We start from the raw sequence: 18304 nt of genomic DNA, 5'->3' as shown, positions 1-18304 counted from the left end.
GAATCATCGTCAGGCATGTCCACAGACTGTTGCTCTACGCGTGAAGGCCCTGGAAGATAAAAGAAATGGATATGAATTAGTCCTGGCAAAGTAACAATCTTGCCAATCCCCATACTCAGGTTTCTCATAGTTCAGTCATTGATGAAATAAAGTCATCATGTGTGTCAGAGATATTTTTAATTTTGTCACCAGGCATCTGATGGTTCCCAGTCTCTCTATCTCCGATAGACAGGGACGTAGATGTGCCACTTATCTCCATGACCTCTTCCTCTGCATCTGTGAGCTGCACAATTTGTGATGGGCCAACTCAAGTCGCCTCCCTCTCCCTTGCGATTTGCGCTCTCTTCTCCGACAAGGGGCGAAGGAAGAGACCTGTGAGTGACTGAAGGTCACTTATTCACCCGATGGATGCAGTGCATTGGGTGAGGGTGACTATCAGACAGATGGATCACATTGCATAAGGATTGGGGTGAATGGTAGCGGTGGATGGATACTTGGGGAGGTGAGGAAGTGCATAGAAAGTGAAGGATGGGTGCTGCTCAAACTTAAGTGGGTGTGAGGGGTGATGTAATGGAGTACACGTGGCAAGACAGAGTGAGGTTGGGTGGGGGGGTATTGTACACCACAGGATGTGGGTGAATCAGCAACTGTTCCTCATTTTTCTTGACCTGGTTAGGTCAATAACCCACTTCCTACACTGCAGCCCAAAGCTGGGACACAATGCTCCTGCTGCTCACCTACTCAGCCACCTCCAACCGTGCCTTCTTGGTGAGAGCAGCGGTTTTCTTCTTCCCATTGCTGGGGAAACTTATCTCCCTCCTGCTCCTGACTGCACCCAGCAGTAAATCAAGGGAAGCATCGTTAAACCTGGCCTTGCTCGTCCTGAATCTATGTTCACTAACTTTCACTGTCTCCTTCCAAAACCACCCAGCTCTTCCAAATTCCATTTTTTAATCGGCCTTTTAAATAGCCGATTTGAGATTGTATCATACGGGTGTGGATCACACCCGCTGTCGCAACTTGGAGACGCAAAACCCAGAAGGAAAAAGTTAATTATGCAATCAAGTTGAAATCGGACATTCCGACCTGCTGAACTTTCTTCCGCGTTTCGTGCACGCAATTCCACCTCCACCACCACCATCCCCCCTCGGAATCCGCTTTTGCGTTAATATCGGGGCGTATGAGTCCTCCTGCTTTTTCAGAAGGTGAATTGTCAAGCATTCTAGTGAGGCCATGGAGACATTTGAAAAGAAGGATGAGAATTTTAAAATCGAGGCATTGCTGGACCGGGGTAGAATACTGTAGTTCTAATCACATTTACCTGCCCCTGTTCCCATAACCTTTCAACCCCTTTTCCTTCAGCCCCTTATCATAACTAATCTTGAATGTTGACATAGTTTCTACCTTAACCACTAACTCTGGAAATGAATTCTACAGCCTCACAACTCCCTTTGTGAAGATGTTTGTCCTGCTCTCCGTTCTAAATCTCTTACATTTAATCCATTCACCCATCACCATGTGCATGCTGATGTACATTGGCTCCTGGTCCCTGAACGCCTTGATATAAATTTCTCATCCTTGTGTTCGAATCCCTCCATGGCCTCACCCCTCCCTATCTCTGTAACCTCATCCAGCCCTACAGCCGTCCGAGATCTCTGCAGCTCCTCCAACTCTGGCCTCCTTGTGCATCTCCCACTTCCTTCGCCCCACCATTGGCCGCTATGCTTTCAGCTGCCTAGGCCCTAAACTCTGGAACTGCCACCCTCTCCACCTCTCTCTCTCCTCCTTTAAACTGCTCCTTAAAATGTATCTCTCCGACCAAGCTTTTGATCACCCGTCCTAACATCTCCTCCTTTGGCTCGGTGTCAATTTTTGTCTGCTAACACTCCTGTGAAGTGCCTTGGAACGTTTTATTTCGCTAAAAGGTGATATAAATGCAAGTTGTTGTTGTTATAATCTTGTATTTATGGCCCCTTGCTCTTGCCCCCTCAACTACATGGACTCCTTAGCCCGTCTTCCCCCACAGTCTCGGTGCTGCTATTCTGAGTGTGGACACTGATAATTATTTGCAATCGTTTGTGCTAGTTGACAATCATTCTTCACAATTAGTGATAACTTAATACAATGGTTTTACTTTCTGTAATACAAGTAAATTGTTTGTAAAGTTCGGCAGTAAAAAAGCAGCTAATTTATCAAAGATGGCAAATCATTTAACCCCAGTCATTGTATTTATCAAACCTCCTGTGTTTTAAATAAATGGAAAGAACAGTAGAAAAACACAGGAATGGATTTGCAATTTAATACAAAATGCTCCCAATTGGAATAGGAAAGAGTATTAAATGATAGAATCCAACCCTTGTGATTAACTAATTTACTGAACTATACAAATATAGAATATACAGCCATAGGGGCACTTGTAATATGTAAATGCGAAGTAAAGAATGGAAGCCATAACATTTTCATACAGTTGCAGAGCGACTGTTGGAAAATATTATTACTGCTACCAAGGGTTGCTAATCCTTTTCAATAATATTCCACATGGTTTGGACACGAGTGCATTCATAACAGCAAGCTTTATTACAGACCCAAGAACGATGTTCTCATACAGTTATATTAAACGATAAGCATTTGTACAACCTGGTTCTTCCCATGGACTTCAAGTTGATCAAGCTTGGCCTCCGTGGGGTTGTGGACCTCTGAGCGTCCTGAGAGCTCTAAAATTGGGGTCCCACATGCCCTGTTTTTATATTATTCGGCTGCTATGTTCAGCTGATATCAATTCTATGGTGCTAGACTGCTTCAGCAATCTGTCAATGATCAGGTAATTCCAATTGTTCTTAGTCATCACATCCCTTATCTAGCTGCAGACTTCATGACCCAGCATGTCTTTGTCAACCCAGAGATGAAGAGCTCCATCTCCACAAGCACCACCCTCTTGGAAACGCCTGGGGCTTGTCGGGATACTTGACTATGTTTTAGTATAAACTATATTCTTACAGCGACACAGTGAGCAACATAAATGCCTGAAAGAATCAAATAGTGAATCCATCCCTAAAGGTAAAATATCCTTCAGAGTACAACAGTGACGGTAATCTGTCTCTCCAACTGAAAACCTAGCCAACAGTTATCTTTCATCCATTGCAAGCCAAGTCTGCATTTCCCATTGCAGAGACAACATAAATTGATCTAGATAGTCTATATTGAAATACAAGATAGTCACCAATAATTCCAATAAGGGATTCAGGAGAAACTTCTTTACCCAGAGAGTGGTTAGAAAGTGGAACTTGCTGCCACATGGAGTAGTTGAGACGACTACCAAAGATGCATTTAAGGGGAAGCTAGAAAAACACATGAGGAGGAAATGAATGGAAGGATATATAGATAGGGTTAGATGAAGTAAGTTGGGAGGAGACCTGTATGGAGCATAAACACTGGCCTAGACCTGTTGGGCCAAATGGCCAGTTTCTGAGCTGTAAATTTAATGTAATTCTATGACTATATAATGTATTTGCTTTGAGATGGTCAAAAATCTTTGGGATTTAATTGGTGATGACAAATAGATTCGAAACATACTGGGGTAGATTTTCAATTTGCCGCCTGGGTATAAAATTGGTGGGTGGATCGACCGCCCGTTACAGAAACTGCCTGATTTTCATTGCCATTGAACGTCATTGGGCGGCCAATTACAATGCCAGCATTACTCCCGGGCAGCTAGTTGAACATCTACTCCACTGTCTCTGTTTTTTTAATCCACTCCAGGGATTTGAGCATATAATCTAGGCTGACACTCCCAGTGCAGTACTGAGGGAATGCTCCACTGTCGGGGGTGCCGTCTTTCGGATAAGAGGTTAAACTGAGGCACCGTCAGCCCTCTCAGATCCCACAGCATTATTTGGAAGAAGAGCAGCGGAGTTCTCCCCGGTCTCCTGGCAAATATTTCTCCCTCAACCAATATCACTAAAATCTGTTCATTATCACATTGTTGTTTACGGGTCCTTGCATGCAGACTGACATCCTGAGGTTGTGGAAGGGACTATGGAAATGCAAGTCTTTCTTTAAAATTCACAATTTATGAATAAAACTTGTTGTGCTCCTGCTTCCATTCTCTTAATAAAGGCAACGACCTCATTTGCTGTAAAGAGTTCAAAAAATCCCATGGAATAGATATCTTGACATCTGGCCTGCTCACATTCACAATGTTCCCTCCATGAAGATTCAAATATTAGACTTACATATTGATGGGAGAATGGCCACAATGCTAAAAACAAAACGATGCACGGGAACCATAGAAATGATTACAAATGTCTTGGAAATATCGTTGCTCATAGAGGGAGTCAGAATTTAAAAGCTGATAGTTAAAATCCTTGTTTTCAAATTCGTCCATGACCTTCTTCCACCTTTTTCTCTAACCTCCTCCAACCCTACAACCTTCTGAAATCTCTGTTCTCCTCCAATTCTGGCCTCTTGCGCATCCCCAATTTTCATCGCTCCACTCTTGGCGGCCGTGCCTTCAGCTGGCTCGGCCCTAAGCTCTCGAGTTACCTCCCTATACCTCTCCACCTCTTTACCTCTCTCTCCTCCTTTAAGACGCTCCTTAATTGGCAAATGAATTTCATTACAGGTGGTGGTACATTTTGGTAGGAAGAATGAGGCCGCCACACACTCCTTGGAAAATGAGTCTAAATGGGGTAGGGGAGCAGAGGGATCTGGGGGTACAGATACACAAATCACTAAAAATAGTGACGCAGCTTAATATGGCCATAAAAAAGGCAAATCAAATACTGGGGCTAATTTCTAAAGGGATAGAATTAAAAAGCAGAGAAGTTACGTTAAACTTATATAGACCTTGGTTAGACCACACTTAGGAGTACTGTGAACAATTCTGGTCTCCATATTATAAAAAGGATATAGTGGCACTGGAAAAGGTGCAAAAAAGATTTACTAGGATGATACCAGAACTGAGAGGTTATACCTATCAGGAAATATTGAACAGGCTGGGGCTCTTTTCTCCAGAAAAGAGAAGACTGAGGGGTGACCTGATAGGTGTCTTTAAGATTATGAAATGGTTTGATAGGATAGACGAAGAGAAGATGTTTCCACTTGCGGGGGAGACCAGAATTAAGGGCCATAAGTATAAGATAGTCCCTAATAAATCCAATAGGGAATTCAGGGGAAACTTCTTTACCCAGAGAGTGGTTAGATGTGGAACTCTCCACCACAAGGACTAGTTGAGGCGACTAGAATAGATGCATTTAAGGGGAAGCTGGATAAACACATGAGGGAGAAAGGAATAGAAGGATATGCTGATAGGGAGAGATGAAGTAGGGAGGGAAGACGCTTGTGAGAAACATAAACACCGGCATGGACCTGTTGGGCTGAATGGCCTGTTTCTGTGCTGTACATTCTATGTAATACTATGTAATTAAAACCTACCTGTTTGACCAAGCTTTTGGTCATCTGTCCTAATATCTACTTATGTGACTCACTGTCAAATTTTGTTTGATATTCGCTCCTGTGAAGCACCTTGGGATGTTTTACTACGTTAAAGGCGCTATATAAATGCAAGCTGTTGTTGCTGAATGAGTTGATACCTTTTTTGACTGGTGTATCTGACAATGTTGACATTAATATTATAGCCTCCTTTCATCTCCTGAGTCAGTGAACCAGCACGTACTCAGAGTTTCCTCATTCTGGTAAATGTTACACATACTTCTGTTTCATTTTTTCGATTGCTTCATCAATAAGATATAGTGTAAAACTACTGCTCACAACGCCTCTGAGAAGCTGCATGCCAATAGTAATTTGCAAAAGTCTTGTAAATCACTTGCACAATGTCCTCTGTCCATATTCCTTTGCTGCACTTGAACAGAATTAATTAATTTTTGTTTTCTGGCTGCTAGAACAGATTTTTTTATTGCATTTGCAGTTAGTGATCAACACACATTTAATTAATTAGAAACATTCACCAATGTTTTCAAAGATGAGTCATCCAGTGCCTTGAAATCACAACCAGAAACAATAACCACTAAAACTAAAGCAAAATACCGTAGATGCTAGAAAATCACTCCTGCACTGTTCCAATGAAACTTGAGGAACAGCACCTCATCTTTCTACTAGGTACTTTATAGTCTTCTGGCCTTAACATCGAGTTTATAACAACTTTAGATCTTAACCACAGCTCCTACTTTCTCGGACACCAGATGTTGGTAATGGAGGATGACTGCACCAGAGCCATTGGGAGTGGAGGAGGTTCGGGCTGGTGCTTGGGTGGGGATCCCCTATCGGGACACGGCCGGTGTGGTGGTCCGCACCCCTGGGACCTACCCGCCTTTCTTCCGACACATTCCCAGGCCACGAGTGCCTTCTCCCCTTTGCCAGATTTTCCATGCTTCCCTCCACCTCTGCTGTTCTGCTGTAACTATATAAACCTCCTCTAGACCCATCTTTTGCTTCTTTACTTGTCCCATTACCACCCCCTTTGCCTTGCACCATCATCTTTTTTGTCATTTAATCATTCCTGCCCTCCACCCTATCACAGGCCTTTCCCTTTGTTCTTCCCTTCTCTCTCCCTGGCTTTGTATTTGCTTAAAAACTGTTAAATCTCAAACTTCTTCCAGTTCTGATGAAAGATCATCGACCTGAAACATTAACTCTGTTTCTCTCTCCACAGATGCTGCCTGACCTCCTGAGTGTTTTCCAGCATTTTCTGTTTTTATTTCGGAAATAATAACCATCTCAAACAAGAGGATGTTGAAACTTTTGGCAAGGGGATCAATCCACAGCTCCCAAAGACATGTCATCTGGGAATCAGATCTGGTACAGTGATAGAGGTGCTACGAGTGACCTTGGCACCTTGGCTAGGAAGAAGAAAGACAGCCAGAGAATCACTGGGAAAATGAAACTGAGTTTATTCATTCATTTGTTTACTCTCTAATTTTCTCCCCTTCCCTCCTCCCGGGTTCCCATTCTTGAATGCAACTCTTGCTGGAGGTTAGCACATATGATTATCGGCTGAAGGGTTCTGCTGCAATGGCCTCAAAGGTTGACTAGCCCCACCAACGCTCACTATCAAGGCTCAGACATGAAGAACGTTGACTTGGATGGGGTAGTGGAAGATAACGAGTGTTGATGAACCTGGGCCCCAACTCAGAATCAATGTCTTCAGCAAGAGAGAGGATGGGAGAAATCAGAGTAAATTAATTAAATAAAATAAGCTGTATTTATTTAAATAGATTCACAACTTGTGCCAATTTTGCTGACCAACAATGTTGGTCTTAATAATTCTCAAGCAAGCACCAGAGAAAAGAGTGAGTTTGATTCTGTTTGTAACTATAAACAGAGAAAATTTAATCCATTGGGGACAAGCAAAGCACACCTTTTTGGCAACTTCATTGGGTATATTTTCCAATTGATAATGAAAGAAAGCCTTGCATTTATACATTGCCTTTCATGATCCCAGGACGTCCCAAAGTGCTTTACAAACCAATGAAGTAGTTTTGAAGTGTAGCCACAGTTGTAATGCTAGATTTTCAGGTGGAAACTGGGCACTACAGATCAGAGAATAGGGTGTGGATCTGGCACACCAGATTTCTGTCCGTTTCACGCACCATGCTCATTTGTGATTCTGGGCACAGGAAACTCTCACCTGAAATAGGTGAGAGCTTAATTGCAGTATTAGAATTAAGTCCCTGTTATATCATTTAGACGTAATGGGACTTCATCGCCTAATTTATGTTTCCACTCATCGAAAGCGGGTGCCTGGGATTTCTAATCCTGTGTATTGCTTCTGTTTAATTGCTTGTTCCGCTGTTCTGATTTAGATTAGATGACATTCTGGAAATTGTAGTGTTTGCCCATGGTAATTTCCCTATAATTGTGCTTTGTGGAGGAAGAAGAGGACCAACAGAGGGATGCAAGGCAGATGAATTTGCACCAGAGGTGGCCTGCAACCAATTGGCATTACCGACATATCTACATCGAGAGACATAAGTGCACTGGTCAGAGGATTAGTGCAGACAAGGCTCCATTTTCCAGGCAAAGCTGTGACACTACACTTAATATGTACTTGAAAGTGATATGTGAAGGCTTGACTAACCTTGATGCTGGACGATTCTTCAGAAGCACTACAATGACAATATCTCAGGTTTTACATGGTTATGCATGAAAGATGGGGTGCCAGAGTGAATAACAGTCAGCAGAGCCGAATTTGCCAGGCCCACCAAGATACTTCAACCATATCTACAGGCCCTGACACACACCTATCTGAATGACTGTGGGTAACAGGCTCTATGTCAACGGAAAATCAGATGTAGAACTGTACCATCTACTGCAAGGACATTTGCACCTAATATATACCATAGGGCTAACAGCTGGTAGCAGTAATTTAAAAAAAATCATTCTTGGGCGTGGGCATTGCTGGCAAGGCCGGAATTTATTGGCCCGAGAAGGTGGTGGTGAGCCTTCTCCTGTTTTCCACTGATACAGCTGAGTGGCTTGCTAGGCCACTTCAGAGGGCAGTTAAGAGTCAACCATGTTGGTGTGGGACTGGATGAGCAAAAATTTCCTGCAACTAAATATTGGGAAGACCGAAGCCATTGTCTTCAGTCCCCGGCACAAACTCTGTTTCCTAGCCACTGACTCCATCTCTCTCTCTGGCCACTGTCTGAGGCTGAACCAGACTGTTGATAACCTTGGCGTCCTATTTGACCCTGAGATGAGCTTCCGACTAATATCCACTCCATCACCGAGTCCATCTACTTCCACCTCCGTATCAATGCCCGTGTCCACCCGGCTCAGCTCATCTGCTACTGAAACCCTCATCCATGCCTTTGTTACCTCCAGACTCAACTATTCCAATGGTCTCCTGGCCGGCCTCCTATCATCCACTTGACTTGAGCCCATCCAAACTTTGCTGCCGATATGCTAACTTGCACCAGGTTCCGTTCACTCATCACCCCTGTGCTTGCTGACCTACAGTGGCTCCCGGTCCGGGAATGCCTGGATCTTAAAATTCTCATCCTTGTTTTCAAATCCCTCCATGGCCTCGCCCCTCCCTATCTCTGTAACCTCCTCCAGCCCTACAACCCTCCGAGATCTCTGCGCGCCTCCAATACTTGCCTCTTGTGCATCCCTGATTTTAATCGCTCCACCATTGGCGGCTATGCCTTCAGCTACTCGGGCCCTAAGCTCTGGAATTCTTTCCCTAAACCTCTCCGCTTCTTGATCTTTCCTTCCTCCTTTAAGAGGCTCCTTTAAACCTACCTTTTTAACCATGCTTTTGGTCACCTGTCCTAATATCTCCTTATGTGGCTCGGTGTCAAATGTTGTTTGATAATCGTTCCTGTGAAGCGCCTTGGGACGTTTTACTATGTTAAAGGCATTATTATAAATGTGAATTATTGTTGTTGTTGTTGTAGCAGTAGTAGTAGTAGTCACATATGGGCCAGGCCGGGTAAGGACGGCAAGGTTCCTTCCCTAAAGGACATTTATCAACCAGTTGGGTTTTTGCGACAATTTAATATATTCATGGTCACTTTTATAGAAAGCAGTGGTCTGTATTAGGACCACTGCTCTTTTTGATATATATTAGTGACCTGGACTTGGGTACACAGGGTATAATTTCAAAGTTTGCAGATGACATAAAACAGTCTCTAATAACAGACTTCAGGAGGGCATAGACAGACTGGTGAAATGGGCAGACACATGGCAGATGAAATTTAATGCAGAGAAGTGTGAAGTGATATATTTTGGTAGGAAGAATGAGGAGAGACAATAAAAAATAAATGGTACAACTTTAAAGGGGGTGCAGGAACAGAGACACCTGCGGGTGCACACACACAAATCTTTGAAGGTGGCAGGACAAGTTAAGAGAGCTATTAAAAAAGCATATAGGATCTTTGGTTTTATAAACAGAGGCATAAGCAAGGAAGTTATGCTCAACCTTTATAAATCACTGATTAGGCCCCATCTGAAGTATTGTGTTCAATTCTGGGTACCACACTTTGGGAAGAATGTAAAGGCCTTAGAGAGGGTGCAGAAGAGATTTACTAGAATGGTGCCAGGGATGAGGCACTTCAGCTATGTGGGGAGATTGGAGAAGCTGGGGTTGTTCTCCTTAGAGCAGAGAAGGTTAAGGGGAGATTTGATAGAGGTGTTCAAAATCATTAACGGTTTTGATAGAGTGAATGGGGAGAAACTATTTCCAGTGAAAAAAAGAGTCGGTAACCAGAGAACACAGATTTAAGGTGATTGGCAAAAAAACCAGAGGCGAGATGAGGAGAAATGTTTTTACGCTGCGAGTTGTTATGATCTGGAATGCACTGCCTCTAAGGGCGGTGGAAGCAGATTCAATAATAATAATTTTCAAAAGGGAATTGGATAAATATTTGAAGGGTAAAAATTTGCATGGCTATCGGGAAAGAGCAGGGTAATGAGACTAATTGGATAGCTCTTTCAAAGTGCCAGCACAGGCAAAATGGGCCGAATGGCCTCCTTCTATGCTGTATCATTCTATGATTCTATGTATCAGGAAAGGTTGACCAGAAAGGTTGTGTCGAAGAAGGTTGGTAGATAGAACAAATCAGAGTGAATTGGCAATATCATTTGTCACATAAGTCACCAATTTTTCGACTGCATCTGAGCGACGAAAATGCGAAGGAGTTTGTTGCAGAGGAACGGTGCTCCTGGGTGGGGAATAGGCTGCAATGTGCCTGACACAAGATGCATAGTAGCGTGTAGTTTAATATCCACCAGATTAGCGTGTGGTGAGCGAGCCCAGACATGAGCACAATATTCCGCAACCGAATAGCAGAGTGCGAGAGCAGATGTGCGTAAAGCGGAGACATTTGGTCCCCGGGCGGAGCCGGAAAGTTTGGCGATTAGGTGATTTCGGGTTTTGACTTTCTCAGCAGGTGGCAGCAATCGAGTTGGGTCTCAGTATCAATTTTTGTGCTGCTAGGATTTGCCATTTCACAATTCAGAATACAGTGTTTGCACTTAGATCTCTGGCAGCTCCAGGGATTTCCAGGCTCCTTAGGCCGGCTATGTTTTAACTTTGTAGCTCATGCTCCATGACACTGAAACAAATCCCAATGCTCCATAACAAAGATTCCGAAGGGGGAGCTTTATTAGTGTAATATTCACCTTACCATTGGTCACCATGCTTTCAACTGGCCTCCCTATCTCTGGAACCTCCTCCAGCCCTACAACCCTCCGAGATCTCCGCGCTCCTCCATTTCTGGCCTCTTGCGCATCCCCGATTTTCTTCGCTCCGTCATTGGTGGCCGTGCCTTCAGCTGCCTAGGCCATAAGCTCTGGAATTCCCTCTCTAAACCTCTCCGCCTCTCTCTCCTCCTTTAAGACACTCCTTAAAACCTACCTCTTTGACCAAACCTTGTCCTAATAACTCCTCGGTGTCAAATTTTGTTTGATAACGCTCCTATGAAGTGCTTTGGGACGTTTTATTACATTAAAGGCGCCATATAACTGCAAGTTGTTGTTGGAGTCATTGTAACCATCAAAGTAAACACTTTATAACACCTATTTTCTTCCTCCTTTTTTCAACAATTTACTCCTTCTCCAGAAAGTACTGACTCCTGAGGTATTGTTCCTGAATAGTGATCAAGAATGGGAATCATAGCTGATTTTGACTTCACAGGATCCTTGAGGTCAATTGTAACATCCCTATTGCCACCTCAGATGAGGTCAGCTAACTGAGCACACACCTTGGACCTTTCTATCCACTAAGGAACCTCTTAAAAATGTTTGAATAAAAGTGAAAAGTTTATGCTTGTTCCTCCTTCTCCATTCTTTGTCTACCCACTGTGGCTATTGACAATGATCAGTGACCCACAGAAGTGGACACAGCAGAAATTAATTATTTCATCAGGGCTATTTTAGAGGTTAATTGGATTTTCTCCCCCCACCCCCTCCCTAATAATTGCCTCATTTGGTGTTTTTAGTTCACTGCCAGTTATATTTTAGCTCTACGTTTTAAATCAATGTTAGAATATACAAAGTGGCATTAATAATGTTTAAAGTTCCCATGGTGTGTGAATTTGGCAATAAATGGGCGATAAAAGAATCAACATTTTTTTTTATTTGTTCATGGGATGTGGGTGTCGCTGGCGAGGCCGGCATTTATTGCCATCCCTAATTGCCCTTGAGAAGGTGGTGGTGAGCCGCCTTCTTGAACCGCTGCAGTCCGTGTGGTGAAGGTTCTCCCACAGTGCTGTTAGGAAGGGAATTCCAGGATTTTGACCCAGCGATGATGAAGGAACGGCGATATATTTCCAAGTCGGGATGGTGTGTGACTTGGAGGGGAACGTGCAGGTGGTGTTGTTCTCATGTGCCTGCTGCTCTTGTCCTTCTAGGTGGTAGAGGTCGCGGGTTTGGGAGGTGCTGTCGAAGAAGCTTTGGCGAGGTGCTGCAGTGCATCCTGTGGATGGTACACACTGCAGCCACTGTGCGCCGGTGGTGAAGGGAGTGAATGTTTAGGGTGGTGGATGGGGTGCCAATGAAGCGGGCTGCTTTGTCTTGGATGGTGTCGAGCTTCTTGAGTGTTGTTGAAGCTGCACTCATCCAAGCAAGTGGAGAGTATTCCATCACACTCCTGATTTGTGCCTTGTAGATGGTGGAAAGGCTTTGGGGAGTCAGGAGGAGAGTCACTCGCGGCAGAATACCCAGCCTCTGACCTGCTCTTGTAGCCACAGTATTTATGTGGCTGGTCCAGTTAAGTTTCTGGTCAATGGTGACCCCCCAGGATGTTGATGGTGGGGGATTCGGCGATGGTAATGCCGTTGAATGTCAAGGGGAGGTGGTTAGACTCTCTCTTGTTGGAGATGGTCATTGCCTGGCACTAGTCTGGCACGAATGTTATGTGCCACTTATGAGCCCAAGCCTGGATGTTGTCCAGGTCTTGCTGCATGCGGGCACGGACTGCTTCATTATTCATTCAAGTATGTGACCACAGTCACCAGTCCAACCTTCTAAAAATCCAAATAGTTCCAGACAAGGAAAGAGTTACCTGATTCAAGTATCTGCTTTGGCACCTCCGACCTGATTAGCCACTGCACTCCTGCTGCTACCCATGCTGACCCTCGATGGCCCAGGTTGGGAATCAATTAAGAACTCAAAACAGCCTTTGAGACAGGTGCCTTTAGTCTGTTTTAATTTCCCAAAGAGTGCGTGAATCAACTTTCCTGTGATTTTGAGTCTCCTCCCATCAAAGCGTGCGCCACTCAAAACTCAAGTATGTCCTTGCCAATGGCATTAAGGCTAAAGCAATTAGGGGGAATGGTAATCTTTTTCTGTGACATTTTACAGAACCTTTCAGTGCAGAATAGCATTTGCTGACAAAAATAGCAAATAAGATGAGCTTAAACACAGAGGTTGGGAGAGACAGAGTGAATTGCTAACAGAGTGAGGACTTTCAAGTGAGAATTTGGTGAGTGAGGGAATTAGGTGCAGAGGCGGAAGGAGTTGCTAAGTGATTTAAACCGAGGAACTGTAAACTAAGACTGAGCGGAGCATAAAGGGAGCCGCATGAGAAATTGAAACAAGGCAAGGAGGAGCGCCAAGGGTAAGTCAGTATGTATTTCGTTCATTGGTTAGTGTTTTTAGTTTTTAGTGGTTATTGGGGATAAAAGGAGTGGAAGTGGAGGCCCGAGAGCAGAAGGAGAGGGACCAGTAAATGAGAACATCGTGGGGATAAAACTAACAGGATCAGAGAACGAGAACAGAGTGGGAATAAAACTAACGGGATCAGCGAACGAGAACAATTGGGAATAAAACTAACGGGATCAGTGAACGAGAACAGAGTGGGGATAAAACTAACGGGATCAGCGAACGAGAACAAGTGGGAATAAAACTAATGGGACCAGTGAACGAGAACAGAGTGGGAATAAAACTAACGGGATCAGCGAACGAGAACAATTGGGAATAAAACTAACGGGATCAGTTAACGAGAACAGAGTGGGGATAAAACTAACGGGATCAGCGAACGAGAACAATTGGGAATAAAACTAACGGGATCAGCGAACGAGAACAAGTGGGAATAAAACTAACGGGATCAGTTAACGAGAACAGAGTGGGGATAAAACTAACGGGATCAGCGAACGAGAACAAGTGGGAATAAAACTAACGGGATCAGTGAACGAGAACAGAGTGGGAATAAAACTAACGGGATCAGCGAACGAGAACAGAGTGGGGATAAAACTAACGGGTCCAGTGAACGAGAACAATTGGGAATAAAACTAACGGGATCAGTTAACGAGAACAGAGTGGGGATAAAACTAACGGGATCAGTTAACGAGAACAGAGTGGGGATAAAACTAACGGGATCAGTTAACGAGAACAGAGTGGGGATAAAACTAACGGGATCAGTTAACGAGAACAGAGTGGGGATAAAACTAACGGGATCAGTGAACGAGAACAAGTGGGAATAAAACTAACAGGATCAGCGAACGAGAACAGAGTGGGGATAAAACTAACAGGATCAGTGAACGAGAACAAGTGGGAATAAAACTAATGGGACCAGTGAACGAGAATAGAGTGGGGATAAAACTAACAGGATCAGTGAACGAGAACAAGTGGGAATAAAACTAATGGGACCAGTGAACAAGAACAGAGTGGGAATAAAACTAACGGGATCAGCGAACGAGAATAAGTGGGAATAAAACTAACGGGATCAGCGAACGAGAACAGAGTGGGGATAAAACTAACAGGATCAGTGAACGAGAACAAGTGGGAATAAAACTAATGGGACCAGTGAACAAGAACAGAGTGGGAATAAAACTAACGGGATCAGCGAACGAGAACAGAGTGGGGATAAAACTAACGGGATCAGCGAACGAGAACAAGTGGGAATAAAACTAACAGGATCAGTGAACAAGAACAGAGTGGAGATAAAAGGAACGGGTCCAGTGAACGAGAACAGAGTGGGGATAAAACTAACGGGATCAGTGAACGAGAACAAGTGGGAATAAAACTAATGGGACCAGTGAACAAGAACAGAGTGGGAATAAAAGGAATGGGACCAGTGAACGAGAACAGAGTGGGGATAAATCTAATGGGACCAGAGAACGAGAACAGAGTGGGGATAAAACTAACGGGATCGGTGAACGAGAACAGAGTGGGAATAAAAGGAATGGGACCAGTGAACGAGAACAGAGTGGGGATAAAACTAACAGGATCAGCGAACGAGAACAAGTGGGAACAAAGAGATCTAGGAGTACAGGTTCATAGCTCCTTGAAAGTGGAGTCACAGGTGGATAGGGTGGTGAAGAAGGCATTCAGCTTGCTTGGTTTCATTGGTCAGAACATTGAATACAGGAGTTGGGATGTCTTGTTGAAGTTGTACAAGACATTAGTTGGGCCACACTTGGAATACTGTGTACAGTTCTGGTCACCCTATTATAGAAAGGATATTATTAAACTAGAAAGAGTGCAGAAAAGATTTACTAGGATGCTACCGGGACTTGATGGTTTGACTTATAGGGAGAGGTTGGATAGACTGAGACTTTTTTCCCTGGAGAGTAGGAGGTTAAGGGGTGATCTTATAGAAGTCTATAAAATAATGAGGGGCATAGATAAGGTAGATAGTCATAATCTTTTCCCAAAGGTAGGGGAGTCTATAACGAGGGGACATAGATTTAAGGTGAGAGGGGAGAGATACAAAAGGGTCCAGAGGGGCAATTTTTTCACTCAAAGGGTGGTGAGTGTCTGAAACGAGCTGCCAGAGGCAGTAGTAGAGGCGGGTACAATTTTGTCTTTTAAAAAGCATTTGGACAGTTACATGGGTAAGATGGGTATAGAGGCAACTGGGACTAGCTTAGTGGTATAAACTGGGCGACATGGACAGGTTGGGCCGAAGGGCCTGTTTCCATGTTGTAAACTTCTATGATTCTATGAAAACTAACGGGACCAGTGAACAAGAACAGAGTGGGAATAAAAGGAACGGGACCAGTGAACGAGAACAAGTGGAAATAAAACTAATGGGACCAGAGAACGAGAACAGAGTGGGGATAAATCTAATGGGACCAGTGAACGAGAACAGAGTGGGGATAAAACTAATGGGACCAGTGAACGAGAACAGAGTGGGAATAAAACTAACGGGTAAGAATAGAAAACATGCAGGGCCTGCGCGCGCACCGTCAGCGCATGTGTGGGGAACCCGGAAGTGGGCAGGTTGGAGCCGGGCTCCCAACCCGCTCCGGGATTCCCCGATTTTCGTAGCCCCCCCGCCAGGAACGCACCCGATAGCGGGTGCTAAAATAGAGCCCATAGTCTCAAGATAAAGGGGTCGGCCATTTAGGACCGAGATGAGGAAAAATGTCTTCACTCAGAAAGTTGAGAATCTTTGGAATTCTCTACCTCAGAGGGCTGTGGATGCTCAGACATTGAGTATATTCAAGACCGAGATCGCTGGATATTTGGACACGAAGGGAATCAAGGGATATGGGGCTAGGGTGTGAAAGTGCTGTTGAGGTAGAAGATCAGCCATGATCTTATTGAATGGCGGAGCAGGCTTGAGGGGCCGTATGGCCTACTCCTGCTCCTATTTCTTATGTTCTTATGTTAAACGCTAAGGATGGATAAAGTACAAGAGACAAACGTGTTCCAAAAATTGCCTGTCCTTACATCAATTTTAAAAATTTACACATTTCCTCGTTCTCGATATTCTCTTTTTAGAAAAGAGAGAATAGATAATAAATGAATCAAGGCAATACCCTTGTGTGCTTGACAATAACCTGAAATCATGCTAATCTCTGACACAGCGGGATTTTGATAGCTCCGTAAAAAACTGAACATCATTGCTTCAGGCAAGGTGACAGTGATAATCACCTGCTATAATTCAAGTTTAATACCTGAATGCCAGGGAGGAATTACATTACGTGTCCTTGCGCAGAAATTCTCATCACTGGTGTCATCTTTCCCTACGGAAATGTTTTTTTTTAAAAAGCTGCTAAACTTTAAAAATAGTTGAAATCTTTCGAATGCCAAGATAAATAAAGTGTGCGCGTAATCTGGAAAGTTATTGTTTAGACTTAACTAAAAGGCAACTGTCGAGGGGGGGTTACTTATCTCCTAGGCCACGAATAAAGAGAAACTTTGGGTGGATTTTTATGCAGCTCTGAGGGTACTAATTTCCGCAGGCATTCGCTAGCAAATCATCCACTGTAAAAATGACCACCAGCAGGAACATAAAACATCCAAACAGCAGGAGGTAAGACACTTGATTTATATGCATGATATTTTCTCCCGTGCACCCCATAAACTGTCAAGGCTGCAAAGTGTCAGCCACAAACCACGCACAGCACCATCCTCAAGTCTCCATACTGGTTCTAACAGTCTTTCTAAAACAACTCATAGGAACATTCGGAACAGAAGTAGCTCATTTAACCCCTCGAGCCTGCTCCGCCATTTAATTAGATCATGGCTAAGCCGTACTTCAGCTCCATTTACCTGCCTTAGCTCCATATCCCCTGATAACCTTACCTAATAAAAATCTATCGATCTCAGTCTTGAAAGCTCCAATTCTCCCAGTATCCACAGCCTTTTGGGTCAGAGATTTCCAGATTTCCATTACCCTTTGTGTGAAGAAGTGCTACCTGATTTCCCTCCTAAATGGCCTAGCTCTAACTTTAAGATTATGTCCCCTTGTTTTAGTTTCCCCCATCAGAGGAAATAGTTTCTCTCTATCTACCCTATAGAATCCTTTTTGGAATTTTAAACACCTCGATCAGATCGCCGCTCAATCTTCTCTACTCAAGGGAATACAAACCAGGTTTATGCAACCTCTCCTCATAACTTAACCCTCTAAGTCACGGTATCATTCTGGTGAATCTCCACTGCACCCCCTCCAAGGCCATTATATCCTTCCTGAGGTGTGGTGTCCAAAACTGAATGCTGTACTCCAGATAGGGTCTGACGAAGTCTCTACACAACCGAAGCATTACTTCCTTTCCTTTGTTGAGGTAAAGACCAACATTCCATTAGCCTTTTTGATTACCTTTTGTACTTGTGTTTCATAAAATTACAAATTTATTGTAGGCATGCCCAAAAAAAGCAAGAGTCCATCACTGAGGATCATTATCATGGTTGGCAAATCATTGCAACAATTCCTAGACAATTGAAGGCAAGCAAATTTCTTCCAGTGACTAACAACGTACCACCGGGCAGAGAGACCTGCTTATAATGAGAAATAAGTAGGCACTAGCTCCCCTCATGGGCAAGTGTTGGGCCAGAGAGATGAAGAAGGTCCCAGGTCCAATTCATCATCTGTGCTGAGTCAGCTGATCTCAGC

Source organism: Heptranchias perlo, chromosome 5 (assembly GCF_035084215.1).
Source record: "Heptranchias perlo isolate sHepPer1 chromosome 5, sHepPer1.hap1, whole genome shotgun sequence".
In the NCBI taxonomy this organism is placed as follows: domain Eukaryota; kingdom Metazoa; phylum Chordata; class Chondrichthyes; order Hexanchiformes; family Hexanchidae; genus Heptranchias; species Heptranchias perlo.
The sequence above is the reverse complement of the archived record's forward strand: the minus strand, read 5'-3'. Positions refer to the sequence as shown.